Consider the following 19,678-nt stretch of genomic DNA (forward strand, 5'->3'; position numbering starts at 1 on the left):
GGATAAAACACCAATGTACAGTGCCGTATACCCCTCAGCAAAATGGTGTTACTGAGAGGAAAAAAAACTTATGGAGATGGCACGATGTATGGTCAAGAGCCAAGCTTTGCCACATGTGTTTTGGCTTGAGGCTGTCATGTGTGCTCTATGCAAATTTCAAATGTAAGTCCTAATGAGGCAAATATTCAGCCTATGTAGATTTCAAACGACATCATAGATCAGCCTATTTCTGATGCAGATTTACAAGATGTAATTTATGAGGATAGGGCTGAAAATGAGCAGGCTAGAGGTATGCCTAAATGGCTGGTGCAAACCTTGCATGATAGTAAAATTGATACACCTATTTCTAGTCGTACTCGTTCAGGTTTTCAGCATGCCTCTTATGCATCAGATTGTTATGCTTTGGCTGTGTCTAGTATGTGTGAAGAGGAAGAACCTCTTTCATTTGATGAGGCACAAAAATCAGAAAATTGATTGGCTGCAATGCAAAGTGAATATGATGCTATAATGAAGAATGGTACATGGTCTTTGTGTGATTTGCCTATTGGTAAAAAGGTCATTGGATGTAAGTGGGTTTTTAAGTTGAAACGAAAGCCAGATGGCAGTGTTGATCGCTATAAGGCTAGACTTGTTGTTGCAAAGGGTTATGCTCAAGAAAAGGGCATTGATTTTGATGAGACCTTTGCTCCCACTTGTCGTATGACTACAATTCGTAGCATTTGTGCATTGGTAGCTCATAATGGTTGGAATGTACATCAGTTGGACATAAAGACTACGTTCTTGAATGGCGATTTGCATGAGGAGGTGTATGTATCACAGCCTCGTGGTTTTGTTCAAAGAGGGTAGGAAAACAAAGTGTGCAGGTTGAAAAAGGCTTTGTATGGTTTAAAGAAAGCTCCACGAGCTTGGTATGAAAAGATACATGCATATTTGACTACACATGGTTTTCAGAATAGTCCAACAGAAAGCACTTTGTATGTTAAACGTGTGGATGATGTACATCTAATCATTGCTCTCTATGTCTAACATGCTGCTCACAGGACCAAATGAGAGTCAGATTGCTGATTTTAAGGCTGATTTGAATGCCTCTTTTGAGATGTCAGATTTGGGGCATTTGCATCATTATTTGGGGATACAATTTAAGCAGTGTGATGGAGGTATTGCTTTGTGTCAGACAATGTATATTGAGACATTGTTGCGGAGATTTGGCCTTGAAGACTACAAGTCTATTACTACTCCAATGGAGACCGGTTTGAAATTGAGTCTTCATGATGCTGGAGATCACTTTGATGTCACACTGCTCTATCAGACAGCTATTGGTTGCCTCATTTATGTATGCATTACGAGGCCGGACATTCAGTTTGCAATCTCACAGGTGAGCAGGTTTATGCATAGCCCAGGGTCTCAGCATTGGAAGGCAGTTAAATGCATCTTTCGCTACTTGAGTGGCACCATACATCTTGGGTTGTTTTATCCCAAGGGGGATCATTGTTGCCGCCAGATTTACATGCTTTTTCGGACTCAGATTGGGTTGGTTGCTATGACACAAGAGTGTCCACAAGTGGTTTTTGTTTCATGCTCGGTAGCTCATGCATATCTTGGTTGAGCAAGAAGCAACCTACTGTGGCCACTTCTAGTTGTGAAGCTGAGTACAGGGCAGCTTTCACAACTACGGTTGAGTGTGTGTGGCTCAGACGGCTTATGGGGGCTGACTTGGGTGTTGGATAGGAGTTTGCCACCTCTATCTACACTGACAGTCAGAGCGCATTGGCAGTTGCGAGAAACCCAATTTTTCATGCTCACACAAAGCACATTGAGGTGCATTATCACTATGTCAGGGAGAGACTCTTAGCAGGAGAGATCAGCTTGGCATATGTGCTAACACAGGACAATGTCGCCGATCTTTTCACAAAGGCGCTTCCTCGTGAGAAGTTTGAAGTTTTCCGCAAAGCTTTGGGCGTGCTCCCCTTTGTGGATTGATCTACTTCGGGCATGGCACTTCCCTATACATGAGTGCCAACTCTCGTTCACACCATCACTCCCAGGGGGGATTTGTTACCATATATATAGGCAGTGATGTGTGTGAACACACTTAGGACCGTCGGGGCACTTTTTCCCTCCTTAGGAGGTTTTTTCCCTGGCTTGTATATACGCCCATCATTCTAGGGCTAACTTATCTTTTGTACATTGACACAATCTAATACACTGTGTGTTGTGTGCATATGGCCGCCCGACTTGGGTGTTGGATAGGAGTCTGCCACCTCTATCTACACTGACAGTCAGAGCGCAGTTTTTGTGAGAAACCCAGTTTTTCATGCTCGCACAAAGCACATTGAGGTGCATTATCACTATGTCAGGGAGAGACTCTTAGCAAGAGAGATCAGCCTGGCATATGTGCCAACACAAGACAACCTCGCCGATATTTTCCATAAAGGCGCTTCCTCGTGAGAAGTTTGAAGCTTTTCGCAAAGCTTTGGGCTTGCTCTCCTTTGTGGACTGATCTACTTCGAGCATGGCACTTCCCTATACATGAGTGCCTCGTTCACACCATCACTCCCACGGGAGATTTGTTGCCATATATATAGGCAGTGATGTGTGTGAACACACTTAGGACCGTCGGGGCACTTTTTCCCTCCTTAGGAGGTTTTTTCCCTCGGCTTGTATATACGCCCATCATTCTAGGGCTAACTTATCTTTTGTACATTGACACAATCTAATACACTGTGTGTTGTGTGCATTCTTGCTTCTTCTTCTCCAAGCTTTGTGTGCTTTCCTGCAACCCTAATTCCAACATCATCCTCGAGAGAATCCTCCTCGGGTGAAGAATGCTTTTTCTTCTCCAGTTGTTGAGTCCAGCCATTTCTTCTCTTTGACCTTGGTCTCTTGCTCTAGTAGAGCTCCTTCTATCTTGTGCAGCTTCAATTCAGGAATATTATTTAATGTTGCTACAATGTTTTCATATTCACCTTTGTCCACACTCTTCAGAAGCACTGCTAGTGCCTCATCATCTTCTACCTTTTTACCAATGGCTGCCAGTTGTTGCTTAATGCTTTTATATTTGTTCAAGTGTATGATTAAAGGTTCACTTTCCGTCATATCCAGTTTGTAGAATTGCATTAACAAATTTATCTTTGAATTTTTTGCTTGAGTGGCAAATAATTTATTTTCATCCCATGTATCTTTTGCCCATTATATCCCTGTGATGTGATAAATGATTTTATCATTTAAACTAAGTGCAATAAGTCCTAATGCTTTCTCATTCCTGCTCTTCCACTCATTTTTTCCACTCATCTTTTGCCCATTATATCCCTATGATGTGATAAATGATTTCATCATTTAAACTAAGTGCAATAAGTCCTAATGCTTTCTCATTTCTACTCTTTTCATCTCTTCCCTCAACTAGCCCCCACAGATTTTTCCTCATGAGCAAATACATGGTTTTTGTTTGTCATGTATAAAATTGCTCTCCATTCTTGTGCCGTGCTCATGATGATGTGAAGGGGGTCTTACCTCTTGATCCAGTTTCAAGATTCAAGGGTAGTGTCTATCCTTTTACAACTCAATCTAGTGTTTAGGTGATGAATACAACAGATTTATCAGCATAAATTCACCAAAAATTACATTAAACCAAGGGTAACAAATTTGCACTGAATGGTTGGGGTATCAAACCATCTCTGAATTGCAATCTAAAGTTATATGGATCTGTATCAGATACCCAATGATTAATTTGAACCCTCAATTGTACCAAAATATAGTGATTAGTACTGATTAATCATTGATTAGCAAAATAATCCTTTGTTTTGTGTGCAAAAAATAGAGTATGCGAGGAGTCCAGATCTGGGGCTTTGGCCATCAATAGCAATTAGTCTAGTAGAGGATTAAGCCAAGAAACACAAGATTTGACCAAACATTGAATGCTTAATCTCTGTTTTACCAAAGTCACCTATAGATTTGATGGAGAGCTTGGATCTCACTGTAGACTTGATGAAATCAAAAACTCTCTTCACCAGCTTGTAGAGCACCCTTGAAAACCCTTGGGGTGAAGAGGAATTAGAGTAATGTCTTCTAGTGTAGACAAGATCTCAAATTTCCTTCAAAAAAAAGGCGCCTGAAAAAATGCAGAAATCTGCAACGTGCGTCGGTGGTTTGCTGATGTGATTGAATGGGCTGAAGCACAAGGAGTATGGCTATGTTTGGCTAGATGGTTTTGGGCCAATTTTATGTGTGAAGGGAGAGAGAGCTCTTCCACGAGCTGGGGGTACAGAAGCTATTTGAAAAAAGAGATAAAAACTTGATTATCTACTAATCTTAATTAACTAGGTGATTAGCAAGATAATGGGCTCATAAATTTGATGGATTCTAAGCTAGACTCTGATACCATGTTAAATTTGTAGCAATGTGATGAGCTATGGTGGATCAAATGCTAGAATCAACATCAATAGAAAAGAGATTAGATGATAAATTAAGACGTGATTAGTGAGCAATTAAGATAACTTAATGTAGGCATGGATAATCAAAAACCAGCGAATTCTCATTAGGCCAATGCCTCAGTTTATAGAGTTTTCATCCAGCATCTAATCCCACTGATCTCTCCTTGATTCACTCCACCTCTTTTGCTTGATTCTCTCCACCTCTTTTGCTTGATTTTCTCCACCTCTTCCCAGAATATCTCCACACCTCCTAAATCTTCTCATGCTACCCTTTATTCTCTCCCAGTAGATACTTCTCACCTTTTCACAGCTTCTCACTCATTTACAGATTCTCTTTTACATCCTCTTGCTTCCCGCACACACCCTATTCACTTGTATATTTCAACAATAGGCATCTTTGGTTCCCATCATCCCATGAATCATTATATATTGTGAGATTCTTGGAACAACATAGCATATAAGCTTTTTGCACTATCTAACCTTGATAAATGGGTATTGTAACTCACACAAGGGGAGATATCATACCTATGTTTTCTCTTTCCCAATAGCACAAGATGAAGGTGATCAATGTTGGAGTTCAATCCCAAGTGGAGAGGGTCCACCATTCCTAAATCAAAGTCTACATATAACCAACAAGACAAGCACAAAATTTTATTGCCAATGTGTGAATAATGAGCTTGTGCTGCTAAAACAAAAAGATGTTGAGTACACTTATTGAATCCCATTAGTTCTTTTTCATCTTCCTTTGGACTCTAAGCCCCTTTCTCTTTGCTCTCACCTTCTACAATCATCTCTTCTTCACCCCCTACATGGGACTCCTCCTGATCAACACTCCCATCATGGACATTATCATCAACACTCCCATCATGGACATTATCATCGTGCTTCCTGAGCATCATTAGGGACGCTCTCCTCATTATCATCTTCCCCCTCCACTCTATCTGTGTCCTCTTTTTGGGCCTTTCTATCACCTTGCCCTTCATTGTCTCCATTGCTGTCATGGTTGATGATGGAGATGCATCTGTTTGTGGGAGGTCCTTCTTACCCTTCTCCTTGGGTTACTTCTTCTTTCCCTTCTTTACTCTTGTATCCAACCCCATATAGCAACTAAACAAACTCCCAATACAAACTTCAAAAATCATACAAAAATGCTACCACATACAATGTTACTCTAAAACTCCCTAGCTTTTCTTTGAGGAAACTCTCCCTTGGGGTAGTTTAGCCACCATGGGCAAGAGGTTCATGCCTCCATGACCCATAACTCCATGACCCATAACTCGTCAATCCAGTATAAGGGTATGTGTCCGTCTCCTCTCTCTTGGACTATTCCCATGCATTGAAGCGGACAGAGCAGGTTCTCGGTAATACATACTCAATGACATACACCATTTCTCCACCACCTAACACGAACACATTTAAATACTCTTTCGTTTATTAAGAGAAACTAAAAAACAAATGAGACACAACCGATTATGCTCTTATGTACGTGCAATCGTCGTTGTGTGCCATGCACGACAAGTGTGGTTCATGTTCAAGATCAATGGTGGCTTGCATTCACCCTTTCACCTAAGGAGAACCTTGTCAAAGTGCATCTTCCTAAAAGGCTTCACAGCGTACGATACCCACCTCAGAATTGCATATTACTCTCTCATGCATGCCTACTATGGTGGTGATAACTTGGCATATAGTTGTAGTGTGTACTCCTTTAAGTGAAGCCAATACACATGAAATGCATCCATGTGAAGAATCTCTATCCCAAAGAAGGAATCAAAGCATCTTTCATTGGGAACTCTCACCTACCAATATATCCCCACGAGCCTACGTTTCCTATATATTGTGTGAGTAAACTTTATGTGTCTTGCTACACATTAAAAAAAAAAGTCTATGGAGATAAAATTTGCATTGGTCCTACTCTTTATTTGGAATATGCACAGGAGTGATCTCTACCAGCTTTGGAGTAGTGAATCGACTAAACTTGTCACCCCAACCCTAGTATGAGATAACCTTCTTGAATAATTTTTTGTTGCACTCAGAGTTAGCTACTTACACTGACTCATGTCCTCTCTTCGTAAATAGCACCTCCATCTCCTTGAGGGCATCTCTACAATTCTTTTTAAACATGTCTTGATTTTCGTTGTACTCTCTACTGCACTGATCTTATTTTGGTATGTGGCATCAAATTCAGACTGCAATACATTTCTAATTCAAGAAACAACATCTATGTAAATCAAAATACTACATTATATGGGGTGTTTTTGAGGCGAGGACATACCTTGAAAACCAATTGAGAGAGGGAGAGAGGAGTGCCATGGAAAGCTTTAACCATTTAAATGTGTTAGGCCTCCTAAGAACTAGATCTTTCTTTGCCCATGCATGATCCTCATCTCACTAAATTTTTACAACAACGAATGTGGATCGTGGCTAGTTTCACATGCTACATCATGAATATGTCATGTGCCATTGTGTTTGGCACATGAATGCTAGTCACCCTTGTTTTGTGATGTTGCATGCATAAGAAAAAGTTTTCAATTCAATGATCACATATATGTTCTTTGTTCATTTTTGACACATGAATAATAAAGATTAAAGTCTACTTACTTGTTTACCATACAAAGAACCATTAGGAACTTTGCCTCCTCCTCCTGTTAGGAATCGACAAACCAACCTACAATTATGAGAGAAGGCAACATAGAGCGATACTCTGGGAAGGTGATGTTGATCACATTGACCAAGTGGTCCTCCACCCAACTAGTGGAGATGTGTTTATCAACCACCTAGCCGAAATTCTCATGTGTATGGACTCTTCTTCTACAATCTCAACACTACTTTGGCGACATGATTATTGTCGGGAATTCTTGGAGAAGCTCTAATTGTAAGTAATGTTGATGCATTGGTCTCATGTCACTTGATGTGTCAACAACTTGCAACATGACCACATCTTGAGATAGTGGTGTCTCATCTTGCATGAAAATGAAGGCCTTAAATTTTAACCAAGCATGAAAATGAAGGCCTTAAATTTTAACCAAGCATGCGAATAGCCATATTGTTAGTAGATGGAGAGGTATGCTAGAGGGAGAGAGGGGATAGATGAGAGAGACATGTAGGGTGGATAGATGTGAGCGGGAGGGAGAGGGTGTGTGTGTGTGTTTGTGAGAGAGAGAGAGAGAGAGAGAGAGAGAGAGAGAGAGAGAGAGAGAGAGACATGTAGGGTGGATAGATGTGAGCGGGAGGGAGAGGGGGGGTGTGTGTGTTTGTGAGAGAGAGAGAGAGAGAGAGAGAGAGGGTTGAGAGAGAGATCAAGAGTGTGAGAGGGCGGGGAGAGAGAGAGAGAGAGAGGGAGGGTGGGGGGAGCCGAAATGCACATGGCACTAGTGCCATGTGTATTTCTTGCACTCGAGTAAACACGTGGCACTAGTGTGGGAAATACCCATGGTAATATATATGTTTAGGTACATATACATTATGTGTGTGTGTGTGTATTGTGTGTGTGTGTGTGTATTATATGTGTGTGTGCATGTGTATATATATAGATAGATATATAGGAGTGTGGTCCAAACATGTATAATATATATATATATATATATAATGTGTGTAAGTGTGTGTGTGTATATATATATATATGTGTGTGTGTTAATATATATGGTCTAAATACACATATAGGGGGTTTTCTTGTGAGCATTTTCTAGCGAGCGCTTTTTGGGAATCAGGCGAGTGGATTCCAAAAAGATACACTTTTCCCCTCCATCCACAGAGAGAGAGGGGAGAAGAGAGTTCGAGAGAGTTTCATAAGATAATTACTTGAGAGGGAAAGGGCGATAGAGAGCTAGATGGAGTGAAAACAAAACAAAATGACATCACATCCTTTACATCCAGGTTATTGCTTCAAAAACTAAAAATAAAACCAAGTTCATTCACGTATAACTTCCAAATACAAAAGTGTGAAAAATACCATCTTTACTACTATGGGCCTCGCTTGTCCTCCAGGGTGAAGAAAAAAAGTAAGCAAACGGTGTTCGTACCCTTTTGCACTTCCTCTAGCAAGACACTCTAAGAACAATTCATCAAACCATGAGCTTACTATATTGCAATTAAGCCCATTACTTTGGCCTTCACTTGAGAAATAGCATCATCATTTACCAGGAAGTGAAAAGGATGTGAGACCTTTCTATGCTTGCACACTGTCGGGAGGCTTGGAGAAGAAGAAATGCCTCTATAGCTACCTACCTAGCAGCCTTGGAAGACACAACAAACACAAGGGGCACCACCAGCATGATGCTGGAAACAAAAATCTCTCAAAATACCACACAGAGACCAAAGAAAAGACAGCTTCAACGGCTCACATATCTCATTATCAAGGCCTTTTATCAAGGCCTTTTATCTCATTATCAAGGCCTTTTATCTGTCAGCAAGGCTAAGGCACACATATCATCAACACAAACCCTATTTGTCCATTTACAAGGGGTCATCCATCACACATAAATTTTATCAATTGACAAGCTTCAACCCACTCTTCCTCGCACTCTCCTTTTATCACACACTCACAGCAAAACAACTCACACACCTGCTGCCCAAAGCTTTCTCTTGGTCACACACCAGAGGCCTCGAAACAAGGTAGCTACCACACCTCTTTCCTTTTGTTGATGCCCTGTGTTACCCGAGGTGGCTATCAAAGGCGACTCCACACCTGTACTGCGTGCATGCTACTGGTCACCAGCTGCAGCAACACCTTCAAGGCGGCTCCTTCCAGCTAGTTGTCAGTCACCCAGTTTTCACTGATGCCACCACAGCTCCCTTCACTCTGTAGCCAACCTCTGCAAAAAGACTAACATCACCGAGCCTTATATAGCTGCGCCTAAGTCTTCTTCTCGCCTCACACACCTCTCCGGTCTACAGCCTTAGCAAGGCAATCCCATATACTCTTGCACGAAGTGGCTATATCACACCAGCCCCGTCAACTTCTGCTCTGCACCCTTTTTTCACACTCTCTCTCTCTGCTCCAGTCACCGCCTGCTCCAGGTTTCGGTGTCGTCCAGCTTCTCTGCCCGCCAGTCTCATCTGCGCTACCAGCTGCCCTCACCTAAGAGTGTTTTTGCACAAGGCGACCACCCTTATTCTCTTCGCTCTCCACGCTTTGCCCACGCCGCAACTCCTTGAGATGGCTCCCTAGCCTGCAGCTTACCCACCAGTTGCCTTCCTTCAACGAGGCGGCCAACAAGAAAGTTGATCTGTTTGTTTAAGTTGATGTAGAGCACCACCTATGAAGAAGTGTCTAACAATCTAGGGGGTCTGAGCTATACTTTAATAGAGAAAGTCATCTTTTGTTGAGAGAATGCTATCAGAATAGGGTTAGAAGGGTGATAGCTATAGGCAATTATGTGTCTAGGGAGTCAATTGATGAAGTAAAATGTTAGTTCGGTGGATCACACCAGCTTCATAAAACCTCACGCAGGGCCCTCGCAAATGGCTATGCAACTGCCCAAATACGTAAAATGAACCACAATGTATAATACATCCACAATAGTCCAGTTTCTATGGCTGCCGCTACGGCGGCCTGTCTGCTAGCGTGACTCACAACCAGCAGACCCACAATATCAATACATCAATGTAGTAAGTACATGCCAATAGTGCAGAGCCGTCGTATGGCTGCACCTCCCCTGGAACCTGGCAAGCACAAGAAACAGTGCAAATCAAAGCGTATCTGATGATATGTTTACCTAGAGATTGAAGGATGCTCTCGGAGACGATGATGTAACCGAACATGCTAACAGATCTGAAGTAGATCTCAAAGCCAAATTCATAGATGCAAGCAAATGTGAACCAGAATCTCTCTATCTCTGACGTAGATAATAAAGAACCAAGTAGTTTGCTCCTCGAAGTGCGTGTATGCTGTAGCCAAGCAAATTTGTCACTCCCGCATACGAAACGGAAGACTCTCTCTCTACCTCCTTCGAGAACCCTATCTGTCAACCTGTGTGTGTGCCACCGGATGGCCACACTCATAAGAGCTATGTGCACCAAAAAGTAGAGAGAATCACTCTCTATGTACCTGCTTTTATTCAAACGGGCCGATTTAGGTCAGGTAGGATATTGGCTGGAAAAATTTTGACGTTGGAGAAATTTCCTACTCTGATACCAGTTGAAGGATCTAGTGCAGCAGGCTGGAGCAAGCAAGCAAGCACACACACACACAAACACACTCAGAGAAGCTCACTCTCAAACCATAGAAGGGTTAGCTATACTCTGTATTCACATGAATGTCAAGTGAGTTAGTAATGTACAAGAGTTTAAGTTAGTGTGAGTTACATGGGCGGCCGGACATAATTGGCCACAGTGGGCTTTAAACCCAACAGGCTATTATTTAGTAATTAGCAATCAAACATCATATGAGACAATAATAGTCAGTCCTTGACAATAAAATGTCTTTGAAGTCATATCTTTACAAAACTAGGGCAGCCTAAGGACTAGGAGGATACGTTGGACATAAAAGAGAGAGTTACTTATCCAGACAGGGATTCTGAGTTAGTTGGTTCGATCTTCGAAAGACGAATTGGTAGCAATTAAGACCAGTTAGATTAGTGTGAGGAGCTGGAGATCAGCAGAACATAGGGGAATGTCTAGTATTACTTTGGAGATGATAGATTAATGGTATCTGACCAGGGAGGACAATAATAGATCCAAGAAGATAAATATTGGGTTGAATTCGATGTCAAGTATCCGAATTAGTTTACTTGCATCTAGGGCAGAATAGAGTCGACAGGTCATCTCAGCAGAAAGGACTTGATAGGTTTTAAGAAGACTGGGATCAAGTGTTTGTAGTTAGCTACCCTGCTGAAGAACACTCTGGAGAACAGGTGGACGTGTTTCTGTCTGTAGTCACCTATTCTAGATATTGTGTTAGAATTTGTTCATTACTACGACAGAAAGGCAAATTTCCTTCAGTTTTTCTATTACGTAGGTGTAACTGGTGTTAGAGGTTATAAGCCCTAATCCTAGCTTGGTTTGAATATCTAGTGAGTATGGAGGTATCATCTAACCCATAGAAGAGAGTATCAACTAGGTCAGTTTAGCAAGCCTTAAAGAAGAAAGACTGTTCGGAGGTAGCTGTGCATCAGATGCTGTCAGGCTGACAACCTATAAAGTGATAACTCTTCAAGCTTGGAGGTGCTTGAGGTATTGTGGACGTAAGAGCACACTTGAGGAAATATTCTATTTTAGTTAAGGCTTCTGAGTCAAAATTATGCATCAGATTTCTGAGATAGAACTCAGTGTACTCCAATTAGCTGGGGGGTCGTCACAAGTTGGTAAGCAAAGGATCCCATGAGATCTTAGGGATGTAGATGTGAGATCATCTGACCTTGGAGGAAATTGTGGGAACCTGGAGGATAGAAGTATGATTGGGAACAAGTGGAGGTATTCAGAGGCAAAATCTGAGCGATTTTGTGTCAGCTAGAATGATTTTAGTCAGCTATGGTTAGCTAAGGCTTTTGGGTAAAAGATTTGAAGTCTTGAAGTTAAGTTCTGATGGTAGAGGACGGTTGGAGATAGTGGTAAGGCCAGATAGAAAGGTGTAGAGGTACCCATTTGTGTTAGCCAGAGGTTAGGCAATTGAGCCTGAGCTGATAGCTGTCATTTGAGCTGGGATCCTAGAGTCTCCAAATTCTGATCCTTACACATTTCCTTCTTGCGTGTCTGTTGGTGGTGTTATAGAGGCCATCACCCAACCACCACACGACATGATTAGGGAAGAACCACATTTATTATCTAATGAGACCATTAGGGTGCTTGCAATAGCCTTAAAAATATGGTGCAGGCACACCCTTCGTAGATCCGGTTATGTGTTGTCCACACCTCTTACCCCCACGAGGCATTCAGCCTGTATGTGACCTTGCTTGAAATGCATGTTCTTTGGATTGCTCACATTTCTTTATTCACATTGTGCTCAATGACACTGCACTCGTTGACTTTTGCTATTCTTTCTGGAGTACTTCTTGTATCATGCTCCTTAAAAATGATCTTCCATGGCCTCCCATCATACTTGTGGTCTCGTATATGTGCGTTGTACTCTGGTCAATGCATGGCATCATCATCAACATTAATGACCACAGCGAGAATTATCTTGTGACGTGCACTTTCTTTGTCACAGGTTAGAGGGGTAGGCACCTTATACATGGGTGTTTCTTTAGTTGCCTAATTAATTGTACGGACCACTTGGGCTGGGCTTGTAGACAATTGTTCTTTTAGTTTCTCCAAGATTGGTCCTCTCCCTATGTGCTTGCCTTGAGAGTAAGACACTACCTTAGTGCTTTGAAAAATTGCATTTGCCATATCAGTAGTACATGCATCGTAAAGAGAAATCTTGTGTGTGTATCCTTCCCTTGCAAGCCAACTTCTATGCTTGCTTTCTATTGGGTTTGTTCCTGGAGTATTTGTACCATCATTACTTCTCTATTGTTGTCATAACTGAACCCCAATGTGCTATGTGCACCTTCCACCAGCTCAACCAAGAGTCCATTGCTGACATATTTCTATCCATCATATGATTGTGCCACCACCATAGGAGCGATGCACCACTTCTTGCACATTGCTTTGTGCTCCCCTTGAGATGTAACGCACACATACTTTGTGGTGTGGGAAACCATTCTCTGCTCCCAATGAAATAGGCAAGACCTCTCCCTATCTATAAGGATGTTATTTTCCCACCATTGAACACATGTTGAATTGCATTCCAGTTAGCCCGAGCCTCGTCTATTGAAACCAAAGAAATCAACCCTTTCACAACCTTGTTTTGCCATCACTTCATTAATGCATTCCTAGAACAGACATTGGCCCTCCATATCCTCCTCTTTCATTTCACATGTCGCAACATGCTACATGAAAACTCTAGTCATTTATGATGTAACAGACGCCTAGCTCTGACTACTTTAATACTCTGCATTGGTAATATGCTACCTTGGATCATACACATAACAAGCCACTCACCCATATCCTCCACCTGCCTCAGTCTATGAGCACAACAAAATCAAGTGCCTTGTCACCTAGTGTCAATGGGCTTCCAATGTGAAAAAGGATCACATGCTATTTGCTTGGGTATTAGCTTAATAATACCTTGTTTAAGTTCATAGTCTAGATCCCTTGCAATAAATGCTCTGTTATTATAGGTTTGTACCACTGTGTCTTTGAGATAGGGCCAAAATGCAATAAACATTTCCACAGACTAGCCCGAGGCTTTATCTTTGACAAAGAGCCTGCCAACACGTAGCTCTATTTGGGGGAACCACTTTGGGGAGCATCTTAAGTAGAGCATTTTCAGCCTCGAACCTTTTACATGAGGAGTCTTCTTTCATACTAAGAGGCATGCCCACATACTTTGCCCACTTCCCTACAATAACCTTAGGTTGGGTCAACCACCTTCCCTGTTCATCTCTGACATGTCCCATGACTTCCCCTTTCCTCTAATCCTTTAAATTCTTGGAAGGCATTCTTGGTAATCTCCTTCTTATTCCTACCCTAGCACACCAGCTAGTCCCCTTCCTATTTCTTCATCGATTGCGGATAGCTAAGCCTGACACTCCTCGTATTCATCTTTCTCTTAAGGTGTTAAAGTCACTACTTGTCTCTTCTTTTTGTAGCCTACTCCAGCTACAATCCAAGCTTTCCCTTGCCTCTCTTTTCTCTTTAGCCTAAGATTCCCAACATGCCTAATAACCCCTTGCATGTCACGAGCAAACCAACTCCAAGACCCACATCTTGGACACTTTTTGAAGTTTAGAGATGGCCTCTAATGTCAATTACTCACATAGTGGATCTTTGAGAAAAGTATTGTTGACCCAGGAAAACCCTTTCATCTCTTTCTCCCCAAGAAGCTTCCACCCATTCTCATTTCAAAGGCATATGATCAAATAAAGCTAAAGAGGGATAGACTTGAAGTTTGATCGTGTGGGGTACCCAGTTAGCTTGCACACTAAAGAACACCCTATTTAGCCAGAGAAGATGATCCTTTGTATTGAAAACTAAAATAAGTGTATCCGAATTGCCCCAACTCTCTACCATCTGCTAATAAATCCAATGCACTACTCACCTCCTCCCATCTAGACTTTTCCTTACCCATTAAGATAGTACTACCCCCCATTCTATCAACGTCTCTCTCAACGATGTTGAAATCACTTGTAATCATGCAATGACATGTGGGCCCGGGGGATTCCCTTTTGTGGTATCACGTGATTGTAAGGGAGGGGGGGCTTAAGCTTATAAGCTAGGGAGTGAGGGGGATTTATGGTGGCAGGGGGGGATTCAAGGGAGTAGGGGAGAATAAAAGTAGGGGTTTCATTTCTTCTTATAGTTTACAATATGTGATCTATTAGTGTAGTAGTTAAAAAATTTGATTAGTTTACTACTCTTTTAAGCTAACCACACATGGAACAATTTTTGGAGAGTACATGTTGGTCTTTGTGCTTCTAGCACTTACATCCATGCTACTTACATGGGCTACACCTTGTCACATGTATAATATCAATATTTTCTATTTGATTTTTAAACCTTAAATAGGGGGTACTTGAATTTTATAATTGGGACTCATATGCTTAGAAAGGGGTATATTTTTTTTATAGAGAAACTTAAATAGGGGGTTTTTTATGAGTTTCATGCATGCAGGTGACGTCCCCTTTCTATGGAAAGTGAATTCCCCAAGCATGTGGGATTCAACCCCTTTTATCCAATTCCACATCTCACTCTTGATTCTATGATTATGAGAACCATACACATTGATCATAGACACTCTTTCTTCTCCCAACTACATTTCTAAAACTAGGACCTTGCCATTGGGATGATTGGCTATTACTGAATGTTTCATGACCATGGAAAATACTCCAAGTATACGATATCCCTATAAAATATTTCCCATTGTTTGAACCTTTATTTCCTCACAGCTTTGACCCCAAAAAGATTATGTTCCTGTACATTAATTACTTGAGACCCCCACTCCCCCACTAGCTTCCAAAAGGAAACCCTTTTAACTTTGTTTTTTAAACCTTCGACATTCCATGTCAAAACCCATTCTTAAGCTTAGACTTCATTGAAAGGTGGCAGGAACCATTTCTTCATCGTGCTCATCTCCATTCTCTGCATCAGGGGTAGATTTCCCTTGACCTTGCTTCAACATCTCTTCCTACATGATTTGCCATGCCCTTTCTTCGTGCAACTTAAACTTTGTAAGTGATGAAGTCTCACTCTCCTCTTCCTTTAGTAGCTCAAATGAATTGTGAGATAAAATTTAGACCAATCTAAATTTATAACACTAGGATACAATTTGTTAAAGGGAAGATCATAAGGGGGGTCCTCCCCCTTTCCTAGCTTCCTCTTTAATCTATTTGAGGTTTATGGGGACTTTTTCCTTATCTTTCCCCACCTTTACCCAAGCATTCTTGTTATTATCCTTGTCCTTCCCCTCTTCTTGAGACAGTTTCCCCTTCCCTTTTTCCTTTTCCTTCTTTTCTTTCTCGTGACTCTTATCAGACTCTTTAGGCTGAGAAGGAGTAGTCCTCGGGGGATTCACCTAAAAATATGTAAGTATAGCACGTGAGTTCAAATAAAGGGATTTTTAAAATTAAAAATTTAAAGTTAATTTATAGAAATACATTTACAGAAGGGGTTTTGTAAATCAATTTAAAAAAAAACTCGCAAGTCCATAAAGAAAAAGGGGTCATTTTATTCATGAAAAATTCACAAGGGTTTTTTAAATACCCCTTAAACGCACGTGATACATAGGGTTTCTTAGTAGTGCACCCTCTGAGGAGTAGTCCACCCACCTTTCCCTCTTTTTTAACACTCAAATTTATCTTCCCCCCTTAGACCTGCTGATTGCATTATAGTTTCTAGCTATGTGCCCTGACTTGCCACATCGAAAACAAGCTCTAGGAAAGGCCCCAAATTTTAACTTTATGTGCATCCCCCCATAAGGCTTAAGTTGATATCCAAAAAATATGTGATCTTCTTCTTAGTGTCCCAGACAATGCATGTTTTGTTTGCTGCTCTCCCTGTTGCATTTTCATTAGGGACAAAAAGTACCTGACCAATATTAGTCACCAAGCTCCCCAATGCAGGCCCCAACATAGGGCGGTGTAACCAAGGTGGAAGGCCCACCACCCACATCGGTGGGCAAGCCTTCACTAGGTTTTTATTTATGTCAAAGAAAGGATCCTACATGTACCAGGTTTCTACCTATGAACACAGGGGACTTATAAAAAAGCTTTGAAACCAAATCCGTTTTGCAAAACAACACGTTAAAGAAACCCCTTCACAAATAAAACACCCTAAAAACCCCTTTAAATTGTAGTACTTCCTCCTCCAACCACTTTCCTACCTCCACCTAGCCCGTGGAGCTCCTTGACACATTAAGATAACAATACATGGTGTTGAAAACAAAGTGAAAGATCCTTGTCCCCACCGTGCAATGAATTCATGGGTGCTAGCACTTCTTGCGTGGGGCAGGGTCCCTCACTCGGGGCCTTGCCCATGGATATCCGAACAAGAGATAATCCATCGATTCTTCCAAAACCGAACCCGAAAAAACTTCCCTTGCCTGAAACACGGGCGATTCCTCCAGGATAATTTTTCTCTAACGTAGTCAAAAGCCTTAACTAACTGACCTGATCTGAGCAAACCCGTAAGTCCCATAGTCAAATCAGGGAAAAGATTGCACTTGGATCATAGAGACCAACGCTTTTTTCCTCATTGAGAGGCACAGCCATTGATTCTTTTCCATAGAACAATTTTTGTCCGGGATTTACTTCATCTATCATACCATAACAGAATTTTGAGTCTCAATTTAGGGATCCATCAGTCCAGCCTAACCCCATCTAGTCCCATGGGTTAGCCAACCGCCCCTAACCACTATAGTGATGGGATCCAATTAGGAATTTGGTTAGGTTTTGTCCCGGGTACCAGGGAAAAGAGTTCCCAGGCCCCCTAGCCAGATATTCATGCAAACTTAAAACTAGTCACACCACTTACACACCTAATATGAAATTGCCTTTTTCACAAATTCACCTGTCTTTAAAACAACCATTTAATGAAATCATAAGGTCACTGATCATAATCCTCTAAAATCTCTGGTTGAATCCTAATTTCCAATCATTCCTTCATCGGTGTACCTATGGCATCATTGGCAACTAGAACGCTCACCACTTGTCCACTCAGGGACCTTTTGGATGGTTCCTAGCTCATAGTACTCAGCAATATATTCACATATCAAAATGGAATCTCAGTTGAAGATCAGCAAGATCAACCAATAGACCCATATAAAAGAACCATGGACTCATCTGTTGAGGACCAGCAAGGTCAATCAACCAGATCCATGCCCGAATTCAGAAAACAACTCTTACTCCTTGTTCCAATATCTTCCACGACGCACGTGTGGGTATCTTCGGTGACCCAGAGCCTGAGCACCGTATGGTCAGCACCCTCTAGGATCCTTCTTCATAGGTGACCTAGCGCTTCACTCATAGGTCGCTTCCTTGGCCCCTCATCCACCGTATCGGAAGCTCACCATTTTAATCGAACTGAGGCTGGTCAAGACCTCGGCCGAGACCTTGCTACGCGAGACGTCCTCCATTGACTCTCCGTCAGTAGCTGTTGCAACTTTATCAGATTAGGTCTCCACAACCTCATTCACAAGACGGTCAAAATGCTTTCCCAGCATTCTTGACATAAAACAGGCATTTTAAAAACAGGTCATAAATACAGTTTCTATAGCGAACGTGTTCCACATCAATCCTCATTTATTTCATTTGTATTCTCATTCTCATCACATCATAATCATTCACATCACATATTACATCTATCCCAATTTACATCATAATCATTCACATCACATATTACATCTATCCCAATTTACATCGCATCTCATTCATTCACATCCCGATTCACATGACATCACATCTCATTCATTCACATCCTGATTCACATGACGTCACATCAATTCACGTCCATCACATTCATTTACATAACATTCATTTACATCACATCCATTTACACTCATCACATTACATTCATTCATATCCATCACATTCGTTCATTCATACCCACCACATACATACATTCCACCACATACATTCTCATAACCATCCCATCACATACATACATTCTCATAACCATCCCATCACATACATTCTATCCACATTATATCACATCACTTCTATCCACATCATATCTCATCACCTCTATTCATATCTATTTACACATAAAAATCAACTTTAATGAGAATAACACTTTTGAATTAAAAATAAATCCTTTATGCATCTTTCTATGCATAAAATCAATTTTAATGAGAATAACACTTTTGAAATAAAAATAAATCATTTATGTATCTTTTTATGCATAAAATAAATTTTAATGAGAATAACACTTTTGAAATAAAAATAAATCCTTTATGCATCTTTTTATGCATAAAAATTAAATTCAATAAAAATAACACTTTTAGAATAAAAATATTTTCATTATGCATAGAAACTAAATTCAATGAAAACAACACTTTTATAATAAAAATATTTCCATTATGCACCTTTCTATGCATAGAAATTAAATTCAATGAAAACAACACTTTTATAATAAAAATATTTCCATTATGCATCTTTCTATGCATAGAAATTAATTTTGATAATTTAATATCAGTGATATCCATGCATATTCATAGGTGAATATGTACATGGAGTAAATTAGAATATTTCTTTTAGAATGCACAAACGGTGGGAATTACTCTTTTAGAATATCATAAAAATAAACTTTCTTTTCCACCAAATTCAAGAAAATTTTGCCATAACCTCCTTTGTATGGCTGACCATTTCTCAATTTTCAACATTCTATTTTCAATTTAAATTAACCCCAATTAGATATAAAGGACAATTTTTAATTTCCAAGAGAGTAAACAATAAGAAAAGTTTAATCAATCTGTTTGTTAATCATTCTAGGATAAAGAAAAGCTGAATTGTAAAGAAGAGAAGGGGATGGCCTTTTCATCAAAGCATAGCATCAGAATTTACTTTAATCAACTATAAAAAAACAAGAAAATCAGAAAACCATAGATTTGAAATTAAAAAGTAGAAATTTTTAGCTTACATGGAGTTGTAAGCTTTCCTTTGGCTTGAGGGATTAAGGGTTCTACTCTTATTTGAAGCAAGAGTGGCCACCAATTACTTTGGAGAGGGTTAAGCCAAAAACAATTGAATTATCAAGAAAATTCAATCTGGGTAGGA

This window comes from Cibotium barometz, chromosome 45, assembly GCF_041138505.1.
Source record: "Cibotium barometz isolate CiBa-2024 chromosome 45, ASM4113850v1, whole genome shotgun sequence".
NCBI classification, from domain to species: Eukaryota; Viridiplantae; Streptophyta; class Polypodiopsida; order Cyatheales; family Cibotiaceae; genus Cibotium; species Cibotium barometz.